The sequence below is a fragment of the Chinchilla lanigera genome, unplaced genomic scaffold (assembly GCF_000276665.1).
Source record: "Chinchilla lanigera isolate Chin_1 unplaced genomic scaffold, ChiLan1.0 scaffold00044, whole genome shotgun sequence".
NCBI classification, from domain to species: Eukaryota; Metazoa; Chordata; class Mammalia; order Rodentia; family Chinchillidae; genus Chinchilla; species Chinchilla lanigera.
The window spans coordinates 10,573,112-10,584,059 of NW_004955445.1; positions in this window are offsets into that span (position 1 = coordinate 10,573,112).

Sequence of the window (10,948 nt, forward strand, 5' to 3'; positions counted from 1 at the left end):
ACGGCCCTGTGGCTTTCAGGCTGCGGAGCTGGCTTCCTGACTAAATTTCAGGGGCTGCTCGATCACAGTGCCGAGGACAGAGTGTTCGAGCTATTTGTAGCCACACAAATTAATGTCTTCCATGTGCAAAGGCATTTCCCTAGCTCCCCAGAGACTCCTGTCGGTGGGGAAGGCAAGTGCTAGGTCAGCTTGGACAGTTTTTCCTCGGGACACTGAGGCCAAATCCAGCTCCTCCTGCAGTGGGAGGCGATAGCCCAGTGGTCAGTGAAAGACTGACCCAAATTGTAACCCCAGGGCTGGACTGAAAAGAAGCCGCGGGCAACCACCCAAGAGACAGAGCCCTGGAGTACGTCCCTGGTGACCGCCCTCCGGGTCTGAGTAAAGGAAATGAATTTGAAAGCTTGCAAACTAGAACAATAGCTCATCTTTGCAGACTTTGTGCATCTATCTGCCAGGTGCTGTTACTCCTGTGAGCCCCTTCTATCCTCACACCGACCATACCAGGAGGCAGCAGTAGTCTCCCCATTTTACAGAGAAGAAAACTGAGGACCAGAGAGGTCAGTAATGTGCCAGGGCTTCAGAGGTCATAAGTGGGTTGAATGAAGGTACCTGGCTCCAGAGCCCATGTTCTTGCCCACCATGCTAGCAGTCTGCTTTAAAAGCCAAGGACACACAGCCCCTCCTCTGAGACCAGCCCCTCCTCTGAGAGGCTCACTGAGGTTAAAAAGGCAACGACACAAGTCAAGTTTCACTGCCCACCTGAGATGAACTGTGAGGTCTGGGTCTGGGTCTTCCTAGCTCGTTTTCAAATTCAAGATTGACAAGACGGTGTGACTCTCAGGTCTGCCGCTACTAAAGATGTGACTCCCTTGTCTCTGTTTCTTCCTCCACAAAGGGGACCTGATGGCTGGGGGGCGGGGATGAAAAGTAACAGAGATGCCGCGTGTCGTGACAGGAGGCTGGAAGCTCCCAAGGGAGGTGATACTCTGGTTTCTCTTCAGATCGTATAGATTTTTCACCTTTTACAAACTGGAGGTGAGCCTGCCTCCCTGGGGCACATGCCCACGTCTGGAGACGTTCTTGGTTGTCACAGCATGGGGTTAGGCGGTGCTCCCAGCATGCAGTGGGTAGAGGGCAAGGATTCTGCTGATTATCCTGCAGGGCTCCACCCACAGCAGAGGTCCCAGGCCTGCTGTTCCAGAAGGACCTCTTTCTCAGGGTCCCGCTGGAGCCCAGAGGGGCTGAAAATCCCCTGAGAATCCAGCACAGCACCCCCCACAGCGGGCGTGCTTCACACAGTCTGCTTTCCCACTCTGCCTGCCTCCCAAAGAAGAAGGGGAGAAAAGAACTGAAGTTTGCCATGCAAGTGCCCATTAGTTTCTCTTATAACATGCACCATATCTTTTCTTCATGCTAAGCTGCGGAAACTTTTAGCAGAAGTCCTCAACTTTACAGTCCAGGGCAGAGTATGGTGGTGCCCGCCTGTAATCCAGCTATCTGGGAGACCAAGGCAGAAGGAATGTGAGTTTGAGGTCAGCCCAGACAACTCAGCCTGACCCTGTCGAAAGAACGAGAGAAATACAGAGAGCGGGAACGGGAATCAAACATCAGAAATCAAACCAAGGTCCTCTCTGTAACCACATGCGCACACTCACATGCACACGCCTCTCCCATCTCCTCACCTGGGCAGGGGACACCTGAGCAGCACCAAGAGTCTGACTGGGATTACCGAAGACAAAGCCCAACAGTTCTCTCTCAGACAGCGAAGCATCTCTTCCGCTCTCTGAGCCTGCTTCGTCATCTCTAATGTGGGGTTCACGTAAGAAAATAATATTTAAAAGCTCTTAGCACAACTGAGCTATTACCATTGATCTTTTATTTTTGAACTGCTTTAAATTTTTCTTTAAGTTCCTATAATACCTGCAAGTCATTTGTGAATTCGTGTAATAACACAGAATTGGTCATGAAGAGAAATCTCACCTCCAGCCCAGCTCTCGGGACTACCACTGTCAGCTTGCTAACTGTTCCCTACTGCTCATTAACCCACGTTTCTAAATAACATGCTGACATAGCCGTTCCACCGTGTGTCAGTTTGGGGCTTGGTTTTATACTCTCTCTGCCTATCCTGTTTCAGCCAAATCAGAAACATATTTTCCTAGAATCACAGACTCTTCAGGGAAAAGATTTGGACGTTATCTGCCCGTGATATTTGCAGACTTTGATATTTACAAACTGTTCATTTTATAAAGGACATTTGAATACCCCATACAGGAAAGGCATAATCTCAAAGGATGGTTCTTTCAATAAAATCAACTTCACTTTTCAGATTTAAACCTCACATTCAATCTCTGTTCTCAGCTCACTGTGGATGGTATGGGAACAGGCACAGAGCGGCCTCTGAAACAGACCAGTGCTCAGACCCTGCTGCTCAAGCCGTGTTTCCTGTCCTAGGCCAGAATCTCTGTGTTATCACCCAGGCTGTGCCTGAATGCTCCCAGGGACGTTCCACTCACTACTGCATAGGGCAGCCTCCTCTGACAGTGTTAATTAGTGTGGAGTCGGAGTCCTTGCAATCTTTTATCATCTGGCCCTCTTTCATCCCTGTGAATGGTAATTTCCTCAAAAAGGGGCCTTTTTGCAACCCACAAACTTTTTCTCACATTCTTCAGTGTCACTAAAGATCAGCCCACCAATTTCACTCTACTCCTTCCAACCTGAGATATGAGTCTCCTTTAAACACTCCCTGGCTCCTTCCGAGGGTTTCCACAGACTATGGGCATCCAGGCCCTTCCAGAGTCAGCTCTGCCTGCTCTCTCCTCCCCTCAGCTCTAAGGGAAAACTCAGAGGGACTTTTTTTTGCACAACTTATTTGTGATGGCAAGGCAAAGTCTCCAGGCCTCGCCCACCCCTCAGCTCCCGGAGTCTGCTCCAAGCTCCCAAGAACAATGCTTGCATTTTGCTATGTTCTCGCAGGTTTCTCTCCTTGTGGTAATCTGCCCTCGGTAAAGTAGCTGTTGGCAGAAGGGGCTGCATTTCAAGTAGCCTGGGTGGGAGACCAGGCCAGGGACACAATGTGCTCTTGTTGGAAGGGAGAATTTGCATGTCGTTCAAGGGTAGACGCCTTGATATCAGTGCAGCAACGCTTCCGGGCCACACAACCTTCTAGAACCCTGTCCTGAAAACCACCCACGTCCACATGCCAATGTAGCAGGGGAGGAGAGGGGGATGTCACGGGGCCAGTTTTCCACAAGCGGATCAATACTCCAAGCCCTGGGGACAGCATACCTGGTGACATGTGTTCCATACCACACAAGACCAACTCTCATCCTCCTATATCTCCCTAAGGGCCCAGAAGCCAGAGGCGGGGATGGCCCTAGGCTCTGGAATCAGGCTGGGATTCAAATTCTAACTCTGCTACTAACTGGCTGCCTAAGGGATTGAGCCTCTCTGAACCTCAGTCTCCTCATCTATAAAATGGGGACAATAGTACTCATCTCTCAGTGATCAAGTGAGGAAAACATGAGACTTGGAAGGTGCTTGTCTCAGTGTCTGGTGCCCAGCGGTGCTTGGTAAACAACAGAGGTCATTACTATTCCCATCCCATTTATGCAAGAGGAAAATTAGGTCCAACAAGTTTAAGAATGGCCAGAGCAGGTCTTGAAAATTCAGCAACTCCTGCCTAGAGTAGGCATGATTGAGGGTTCTGGGTCCCACTTTTCCATTTATTCAAACTCAGGTCCTTGGACTCACCAGACAGAGTGAGGAGGCTAACAAGACCTGCCTCTGAGCAGGACTATGCAGGTTCAAATCCCATGTCCTCCACTGAGGGGCTGAGGCTGGGAGGACAGCTAACCCACAGGGCTCAGTCCCTTGTCTGTGAAGTGAGATCCTCCAGGATCTGCTTTGGGACTTGCGGGGGACAGGGAACAGCTATGAGGGCCTAGACCCTGCTCCCTAAACGCTACCCAGCATTGCCTTTGCTTTAATGACTGTGAGTGTGCACCCAAAAGCCTGCCTTCCCTACCGCCTCATTCGATTCTCACAAACCCCAGGAGATGGAACTATCAACACAGTGGCTTTATAGAGGACAGAACCTACAAGGTTAAAGAGTTAAGTGACTTGCCCACGGTCACACATTGAGGAGGGGACCTTAGGTAAATTCAGTTCTGAAACTGTATCACTTAATCTCTATTATTCCTGAGTCATGGATAGTCCTAAAACTCTGTTATTACAAATAAGGTTACAGCAAAACCTGCATCCATATGCTACTTTGCAATGAGTTCCTAGGAATGGGATCGTGAGATTAAAGGGGGAACACATTGTAATTTGGGTAAATCATGCCAAACTGCCCTCCAAGGGGACTGTTTCCCCACAGCCTCCCTAGCAGAGTACATTAGCAAGCTTTTGAATTTCCATCAATTTTATGGGCAGGTTTTAAGTGCATGTCTCTTATTTTATGTGAGAGTGAACATCTTTTTACACATTTAAGAGTCCTTTGTATTTCCTTTTTTGGTGAATTGCCTGTTCATATTTTTCATGCATTTCTCTAACGGGTTCTGGTTTTCTTATCAACTTCTAGGAACACTCTTCCGTGTGACACGAGCCTCCTTTCTGTGATAGAAGCTGCAAATATTCATGCACACACTAATATGCCATGCTGAAGTGCTTTATTTTTACACAGAGCCAGTCGTTGATCTTTTCTTTTTCAAGCTATTGAGTTTTCATTGAGTTTTGGTGGACTGAATTTTGTCCCCCCAAATCACAGGTTGAAATCCTTATCCTTGCAACCTTAGAAAGTGTGTTCTTCTTTGCAAACAGGGCTGCTGCAGAAGCACGTAGTTAAGACGAGATTACACTGGAGCTGGGTAGACCCTCAATTCAATGTGACCAGGGTCCTTTTAAGATGCCACACAGCCAGAGAGCGACAACAGAGCAGAGACTGGAGTGACACAGCTACCGGCCCAAGAGTACAGCTACCAACCCAGGGATTGTCGGCCGTCACTAAAAGGCGAAGACAGCTTCTAGCCAGAGTCTCAGAGGCAGATGGCCCTGTTTACACTTTGACTGCAGACTTATAGACTCAGAGAGAATGCAAGTGTGTTGTTTAAAGTTACCAAATTTGTGGCGCTTTGTACAGCAGCCCCAAGAGATCAGGACAGCTCCTTCCATGTAGACTTCCAGCCTGGCACCACAGAACCTTGTTCCTCCGGGTTCTGAAAAGAAGGGTGTGAAACACAGGGGTACACACTGGCCAGAGGGAGGGCCCTGCTATTCTGGTTACAGCCTTGGAAGAAGCAATGAAGGGAAGGAGGACCTAACCAGGGCCTTCCGGGAGCGGTGATGTTAAGTAAGTGGGCACACAGATGGGAACGTGTCACCCTGACCCAAAAGAAACAACATGACCTTGAGCGTAGTTTCCACCTTGGTAACAAACCTCAGTCCTTCCCCAACTGCTGCATCCATGTGCCACAAACACCACACCCCTCTCTCTCCCTTCCTATAGTCTTGAAACTTACTTTTTACAAATTAAGAAACAACCTAAAATACCCAAAAGAAAAGGTTTTAAAAATCAAAAATATAAATCACTATCAAGAACTATCAAGAAAGAAAACTAAAAATACATGTGATAAATCCACAGGAAAGCCAGGCAATCTCTTCAGAGGCCACTGCCTGCCTGGTGGCTGTTTGTTACGAGGAGAATTAGCAAGTGTCTGGTGTTAAAACCAACCCAGGCCTTTCTTCTGGATGTCACTAAAAGAGTTCAAAATTAACAGAAATAAGATGTTGAAAGTTGCTGAGTGATCTAATGTTCTCTAGTGCTCCACTGGGTATGACCTAAAGTCACCACAGGGAGCGTGCCCTGTGCACTGGGGGGTGCTGGGGTAGTGGACTAGTACATTGCTGGGTACTGTGTGGTTTCCACATAGAGAATGACTGTATTAGTCACTTTTCTGTTGCTAGGACAAAATACCTGACATACATCACTTAAAGGAAGAAGGATTTCTTTTGGTTTACAGTTTCCGGGGGTTCAGTCTCTAGGTGGCTGGCTCCAAGGCAGGAAAGGATGGTGGAAGGGTGGAGCAGAGGAAATTTGCCTGTTTTATGGCAGCCAGGAAGCAGACATCAGGAGAAAAGCCAGAGAGGAAGGGACCAGGGACCAGGTAGTGTCCCCAAGGCCATGCTCCTACGACCCACCCAGAGGCACCCGGAAGTGTGCTACAGTAATATCCTAGGCGCCTCTCAAGTCTGTCAAGTTGACAGTCAAGATTAAACACCACACCGAACTAGGCAAGGACAGTAGAGACACTTACCCTCACCCAGATGTGTTTGCTGGTAGTGTTGCACCTACTACTTTACCACTTGCACTCTCACGTATACTCTACACTCACTCACACCTATACATAAACATACCAACACCACATATTAGTTTTCTTTTTATGAACCATTTGAGAGTAAGTAATACACACGATGGCCCTTTACTACTAAATACTCCCACGTATAAGTGCTAAGAGTAAGGGCATTTCTCTTACATAATCCTAGGTCTATTATCAACTTCAGTAACTTTCACACCGATACGCTGTTTCATCTACCCGCTTTCCCTCGTCCAATTTGTCACTTGCCCAGGAATGTCCCTGGTCACATTTCCCTGCCTGCACAATAGTCTGGCAGTAGGCAGGGCATCTAGCTGGCATGTCTGGGCAGCCTACTTTCATCTCGAACGTTTCCTCAGCCTTTCTCTGTTCTTTCCAACAGTGCTGTTTTTTGGAAGGATACGGTGCTTGTGATGTCACAGGGTGATCCATGCACTAGTCTGACCGCCCTCCCCTCATACTCGATCCATGGGTGAGGACACACCCTTCTCTGGGCACCGTGTCCATCAGTACCTGATGAGGTTGGCGCTGCCGCCCTGTTACTGGATTGTCCAGCATCCCCACTGCATAGTGACTATTTTTTCCTAAAATTAACAAGCCATCTCTATGGGATCCTTAAGATGACGTAAAATCTTACCCTTAACAAACGTCCTCTACCCCAGATTTAGGATGCAAGGGGTGTTCTTGACTGAGCCGATCTTTCCCATCATGGTCGCAGTAAAATGCATCTCTCACCTAGCCCCTCCCCTTGGCCTCCTTCCCTAAGCAAGAAACCTCTCTCCTCCCTCTTTTATTTATCTATTACTGGCATGTATTCATGGATTTGTATTTTTTCAGTGGCTTATAATTGAGTGCTTGGTGCTTCTGTCATTCTAGATGAAAGCCTGCAAGCATTACACTTCAAAATTCACTGGACTATAAAACAATCCATGCCTTTATAGAAGATTTCAAGATGAACAGCAGAAGAGATAAAGTAAGCCTCTGCTTTCACCCCCACAGGTCATGATGGCTCACTAATTTTCTTTGCACGTTCCAGAACTTTTCTAGGCATCTGCAATGTCTGTGAGCATTGCTCTTACTATGTCTCTCATAGGGTTCCCCTGAGCTTTCGGGGGCTGCTCACCGGGTCACATAGCACTCTGCCCTCCCTGGGGACAGAGGTTCTGGGGATTACAAACTGCTCCCCGCTCGCAAATCTAAAGCTAGTGTGGATATTCTCAGTAAAACAGGCCCAAGTACTGCCCCTAACTTCTTTCACTTCCTTTTTTGTGTCTCAGATCCCTCATGAATAAAGTCAAGCCACTGTCTTGCAAAAATGAGTCCAAATGCTATAGAAAAATGTATAGGAGATCCTCATAAATAACTAGTGGAGCCAGAGCAGCTGAGTACTTGCCCTGGCTGGTATGACTAGATAACACATGATTCTTAGCTTCAGGAGCAGCTGGATCCAGGTGCCCCAGTGACATCACAGGGAATCTTTTGCCCTCTACATCTTGTTTCTGTTTTCCTCCAAGGGGCCTTTACTCGCAGACAGGAATTCTCGGAACAAGATGGTCATATTCTACTAGTTTAGCAACTCAGGGCGAAGCGGCTACATTACCCCAACAATTCCAGCCAAGTTCCCAGAACTGGACCTTACTGAGCCTGTGCCCGAACTGATGACCCTTGAGGGCATGTGGACAGAATGCTGGTCACTCTGGCTGAGGCCATGTGTCTACACTGGAACTGGGATTAGGTAGAGGAAATGGGACAGGAACGCCAGAAGGTGTCAGGCAAGCATCATTCATTACCGAGGACTAACACTGGAAAGGAGAGAAAGTAGCTGCGGGGTCATCGGTAAACTGTAAAGTGCTGTGCAGGCTTGTGAGGTTACTGCTCTCCAGCTCACAATGCAACACCGGGCACCCAGTCCCAAGCAGGCATCTCTGCCTATCTGTGCCCTGCTAAGCCCTGAGCTGTTTCAGCAAGCAGGGGACCGGGTCTGTACTGCCTGTCACAGCCTCCCCACCTGGGCAGCTGCCCTGCTGAGAGCCAGCCCGGCCTGGCCTGGCTACAGCCGGGGCTCTACTGGGGCGGCAGATGTGGTACTTGGTTGCCATTGAGATTCGTCAAGTAAAATATTTAAAAACTACACAGGAGAAATTGAGCACCCTCAACACAGAAAGAAAATAAAAGTGACAGTCAACACTTTCAGTTGAGCCAGCGTGCCTTATGGAGCCCTCTTGGTCCACCTTCTTTTCTTCAGTGACAGACCAGCTGTCACGGCCTGATGTGAGCCTAGGCTCTGGTTTTGGTGCCAAGCCGACAGGCTTCGTGCAGCATAGAACTGGGAGTGTGAGTCTTGGCTCACTGCACCCTACCTGCCAAACCTTCAGCATGTCGCTTAGCCGCCGTGACCCTCAGTTTCCTCATCTGTAGAGTAGGGGCGGTCACTGCCGGCCGCAGGGTGCGCGCGCATTCACTTGCTGACGTTTCTTGTGCCTGTCCTGTGGGCTGGCAGCCTGGCAGAAGCTGGGAAGAGAGGCAAACCTGACAGGCCCAGCTCCAGTTGACAAAAGACAGATTACGCAAAAGATCACACAATTAAGTATTTAGTGACAAGCTTAAGTGCTCTGAGGAGGTACAAGATGATACAAGTGCATTTACAAATTTCAGGATGGGCTGACCACCGACCGACCGGGAGGTGCGCAGGACTGCGGGGGTCAGGTTACATCTGCCCTTCACCGGTTTGTCAGATTCACCGGATACCTGCACACTTTACATATTTTTCTTTAAATGGACTCCTTTTTCCCTTAAATAAACGCAGACTCAGTCTGAGAAGTACCACTCATTCACGTACATTTTAGATTCTCTCACTCTTTTTTACCCAGCACACGCTAAAGAGAACACATCAGGATTAGAAGAAAGTTCCACTGCTGGTTCCGCATAGCAGAGTCGGGCATGCAGCGGGCCTTCTGAGAGCCCGTCCTCCATCCTCTGCCCCTCTCTCCTGGGAAGAAAGCGCCTTGTTTCTGAGGCATGGTACCTCAACTTTTCTCTCCACAGCTCCCTTAGATATCCCTAAAGGAAGGAAAGTGAGCCCTAACCCACATCACAAAACATTGTAAAAGCAGAGTGGACAGCAGTGTGGCTGTGTGCTACAGCTTACATTTCAGATAAAACCCGGAAATGCTAACCCCGGAGCCAGGGAGACGCACTGCACCGTCTGCCTTGTTTTGGGGAAATCCCATACACCAAGAAGCCATCACACACACACCCCTACACACACAGACGCACAGAATCCCCCACACACTCGTTCACTCACACACATACTTGCAACATAATAGCTCATGCACACCCACACACTCACACACACACACACACTGACACACGCCCGCAACATACATTCATCTTGACACACATACTTACACACGCACTCACTCAAGTGCACGCACATATTCACACAGGCTCTTTCTTGAGCTGTTAAAGATTATTTCACATTTTTAAAACTTCTTAATTTGGTTTAATAGCATTTCAAGTTTCAGAGAAATGGGGCAGATTTAGGTCAAACAAGTTAATTCTGCCTTAAAAAAATAAGTGGAAACTACAGCCCTGGCCAGTGGGGATGGCTGGCAGGGATGGAGAGACAACCTCGGGGAGCAGCGGGGCCGCTATTTTCAACACTGCCATTCTGTTCGCATATTAAATTCAAAGAAATTTTCTCCCCTGCCACAAAGGAAAAATACTCTGTGCCGTTATTTTTTTAAACAAGCGTCATTTCTGTTGATCTTGTGTTTTCTTTGTTTTTGACAGAGACACAAGTGCAAGAAATATATGACTTTCCACTGCTCCCTGAGAGTGGCAGGGGAAGACCTGTGATGTTCGCTGACCTTGTGCCCCAGCGTCTGGGCGCACTAGAGGGAGAGGTGGGGACTGGGGTAAACAAGAGCACAGGTTCTGGGTAAGGCAAGAGGCCGCAACTGAGACCCTCAACTGTCACCATGCAGGAATGCAGACCTCATTTGGAACATGTCCCAGTGGCCCAAAAGAAGCCAGAAATCTGGTTTTTTATATGGAATCTCCTGATTTTTAAATGCTGGCAACGCATTCAAATCAAAACATCCTCAGGCCAAAGAAAGCACATCTGTGGGGCAGAGATGGCCACAGGCTGCCTATTTGTGGCCTGTGAGGAAGGAGAAGGAAAATGGGCTTGGAATCTAGAGGTCTGAGTATGCCTGAGACTCTGAAACCAGCTCTCCCTAGGAGGCAGCTCCTCACCTCCCCGAGCCTCAGTTTCCCTGTCTATTTAAAGCAAAGACTGGCTCGGACAATCTCCACACTCTGCCCTGTAGGCCTCTCTGAGAAGCAGCCCGTGGGAAGCACGGTGTATCCAGGCTATGAAAGGGAGGCATAATTTGACACCGTTTCAAAAACTGGTAATTCAACCAGAAAAGTTTCTCTTCCCCAGCTGAGGTTTTTGGAGGCAGTGGGCGTGTTTTTTTAAAAAACACAACACACCAAGTCAGGAATTTCATCAGGAGAAACGTGGCGGCCCTGGGCCGGCTCGCATCTGGGGATCTGCTTGCTGGGAGTACACA